The following is a 4,166-nucleotide window of genomic DNA, read 5'->3' on the forward strand; positions in this document are numbered from 1 at the left end:
TCTTTTTCATTACTGTCCACTATCAGGGGTTTCTGTGTTTTGTTGATTTTTTAACTTTCTCTTACAGCATTTAACAACAGCTGCTGGTATTTATACAGTGTAAAATGTTTATGATGAATGAACTAAGAAAAAAGATAAAAAAGTACTTAAAAAATGTATTTACATTAACATACAGTTTGAATGCTTTAAATTACTTAGATGTGACTGTTTCTTATGACAGCAACAGTACATTTTTGCTAAAGTTTGCCCTCTCCTGGGAGTATTTAACAAAGAAGCATTTTACCATTGACTTTGATGACATAAGCCCAATATTAGGATCTGTCCAATAGGAAATTAGCTAAGCTTATTGTCATATTGGACAATTCCCTACTCCCACCCATTATATGACTGTTAAAAGGGTTTTGAGTGGCTGTTGGTTAAACTATAAATGAGCTGTTAACGATACTTGATAGTTTTCTGCACACAAGGCATGTTCTGGCACTAGCAAAAAGTGCAGTTTGCAGAGAGCTGCACACAACTGTATTTACATTATACCTGAAAGCACTTAGAGTGATAGCTAATCCATAAACATTTCCATTGCCCAATTAGCCCCATAATCGGAGGATTGGAGCAAGGTCAGTTGTGCTTGGGTGTCCAGCTACCTGTCAAAGAAGGGTTAGTGTTCCCCTCCGAGTAAGTTCACACAACAGTTTGAATAAAAGTGGATGGCTGTCTTAATGTAACTGGAAGTAAGCATGTTAGCCTTCACCCATCTTTGTGTTTGCCAAACTCCAGCACTGCTATACAGCACACATCAGTTGTACTGCCCTAGGATACTTAAAGCACACTGACTCAGTCGCTCGCTCTTATACACACATGCATGCAGTCCCACACACACACAAACCTCGGAATGCAATAAAAGCAACAGTCGCCTTTGATTTGTACATCTGAATATTTCCATGCCTTCCAAACATGATTTTATTTGGCCAGAATCACAGAAAAAAAGTCTTTTCGGTTGTCCTGAAATTCAAATTTCACATGACTTCTCTGCATGTTTGCCTATGGGCTTCAGAGCCTTCAGGACTAAATATGTACATCACAGGATTAGGCTTTGAGGAATCCCCCTCCCCAACACCCCCTCCTCCCCAACACACACACATACACTCCTTGGTACAAACAGGCTGGAGAGGCAGAAGATTATAACCAAATACCTGCAGCATGGCACTCAGACTGGCTAAAAGGATTTCAGGCCTGTCTGGGATAGGAGTAAAGCTGTAAAGAGACTCTGCTGATACACTTCCACCACTTACAGTGTTCTGTCCAGTTGAACTTGTTGTTTCTTTTTTTTTAAAGAGCATCGCTGTTGTCCCAAATTATCTTAATGAAATAAACCGGGGGAAAATATTTAGTTACATTTTTAAGAAATGTTCTTCAATTCATATTTGTATAAAGGAAATAAGTCTTTAAACAGTAAGGTCAGCTGGTGATAGGATCCATGGGCCCATATATGACACTGTTCTAAATCCTGTCCATTCTGAATTAAGGTTTTGTTACTGAATAGTTTATAGTAGTTACTGGATCATTCATAGACATGACTGAATAATTTATACATTTAATTTTGAAATGGGTTTCAGTAGTTGTTGGTTTTACATGAAGAAAATATTCTGGTGTGACACATATCAATAACATTTTAACGCCCACAACTTATTTAATTGATTGCTGTTGTTTTGAAACTTGAGAGTGCATTTCAGATCTTGATGATAAGGTTTGGGCAGTGCAACCCTGATTAGTCAAACACAGACCTTTCCCCTTGGACCCTGGAACAATCACTGTGCTTACTGGGCATGTCTTTACCCCCTCACTCACCATCATTGTGTAGTCATTCCTCACCAGGCTACTCCAATAATTATGTTCCTATGTCATTTAATTGGATTAGGTGAACATAACTATTTTGAGTCGGTTTGGCCAAATTTTGGCCAAAAATTAATTTTCATGTTAAGAAAATTCAGTTGCGTGAAACAGCTTTCCATTATTAAACAAGTTTTCATCACAGCTACTGAATAATAGGCCTTTAAACTTAAGAGGTTAATGTTAATTCAGTTTCATATTTCAGAGAAGATACCAGTGTTCAATACATAAAATAATCAGTTCCCTAAAAGAAGCATCTGAGCTGATTATTATTTCATTAAATATTTTATGTAAAATATATTTTGGCAAACATTTGTTTTTATTTGATGAGAAAATAATTTTGTATCTAAAAACATTTGATATGTCCAGTATTTATGATATGTTAAGTGTGTTTATCATTATTATTATTATTATTATTATTATTATTATTATTATTTGGAAATGCACAACATTAAGATATGTATAATTCCATATAAATGCAATTTCACCAAGTTGTTAGTTTACTGCTAAATGCTGGTCTGGTCTGGTTAGAGTGAGAGAGGAAGTGCTGCTGGAACTGGAGTCTGTCTTCGTCTGTGAGTGTGTAAGGAAGGGTGTGAGGGGGCTAATGCAGAGGGACAGCTATGGCATCCAGAGTCTGCCCAGCATCAAAGAGAATTACGCTGTAGTCACACACACACTCACACACACACAAGTATGTGCACATCAACAAGAGCTCACACACGGTCACACACTCAAATACAGGCGTTGATCAAATGAGTCTGTCATCCCATTAAAGGTAAAGGTCTCTCTCATCTCTTTCTCACTCTCTCTGTCTCTCTCTCTCTCTCATCCTCTCCTTTGTCATACTTACTTATTTCTCTCTCTCTTTCTGTCTTTTCTTCCTCAATCTCATTTATCTCTTTCCATGCTTACCTTTGTCTTTCTCACCATTCTCACTTCTTTATCTCACATGTCTCTCACATGTCTGTTTCTGTCTTCCTTGTCTGTCCATCCTTACTTTTCTCTTTCTCTTTTTTCTCCATTTATGCTTTATATCGCCCCCTTCTTTATGTATCTCTCTCTCTCTCTCTCTCTCTCTGAATATGGATCTAAATTCAATTTCTTGTTTTTACTTAGTAGTTATCAATTACATATAGCAGCTACTGAATATTACATTAGATTATATTGTTAAATGGGTGAAGTTAAAAGTAGTGGTGAAAAAGTGTGTGTATGGAGGGTGTGAAGGATGTGTTTGTCAGTAATTAAAATCCATTGACTTAACAAAAAGCTGACCAAGTGGGGAGTCACCACTGTTACTCAAGACAATCAACGAGAACAGGACTGCCTACTGGGCGGCTTGCAGAGAATAAAAGGTTTGATGAAGAGGATGCAGTGTGAAGAGTCAGTTCTCAGAGTTGGTTAGTCTTGAGCATCATTGGACATCTCAGCGTTTTGTCTCTCTAGTCAGCAGCTCTGGGTTGATGGGTTGAGTTTGTGGTGCTGTTGTTTTTAATTTTGCCTTCATTAGGCCTCGCGTTAATTACCAATCTCATGGTCCACAGCCATGCGCTAGGTCTCTTCTCTCTAATGAGACGGAAATGAGACAAACAGCTGGGATTTATGGCTCGCTGGATGCTCACGCCATGAGAAAAAAAACGCACACTGTGAAGACGAAAACAAACACTCGTACACTTGTAGGATTCGTCAAGATTAATTACACACAAATGTATATTAACATAATGTAAGCATCACACAAAATGAACAAAAATGCCTTTTTACATCCATTTATAAAAGTCTAAATACAGATAGATACACACACACTCATTCACACACAAACATGCACACACACACACAAATTTAAGAGTGCTTACGGAGCAAAACCCACCCAAGGGCCTGGCAGACACACCCTCCGCCAACATCAAATAGAACTGCTTCTCTTCCTCTCTTGTTCTCTCCATCACCCTCAGGGGAACTCTACAATTAATGACCATGCTGATGACCGCTTCAGCGTGTGAGAGGGTGTGTGCATGTGGTGATGGGGGGGTGTTTGGTATTGCAATCAAAGGGTGTGTGTGAATCGCTGAGGGAGGCATCTTGTGGCTCAGGTGAGCGGGCGGCCTGTCTCGGTGGGCTGTGGGTAAAGACCCGACGCAGCTTTTTCAGGCCCGTGCTTCAGCACAAAGTGAGCTGTGCTGGCCCTCACCATCAGCAGCTTTCTCTGCCGCTCCAGCACCACGGACAGCTCCCGCACCGCAGAACGCTCCAGCACCACAGACAGCTCCGGCCAAAAACCCAGC

This window comes from Salminus brasiliensis, chromosome 7, assembly GCF_030463535.1.
Source record: "Salminus brasiliensis chromosome 7, fSalBra1.hap2, whole genome shotgun sequence".
Taxonomy (NCBI): Eukaryota; Metazoa; Chordata; class Actinopteri; order Characiformes; family Bryconidae; genus Salminus; species Salminus brasiliensis.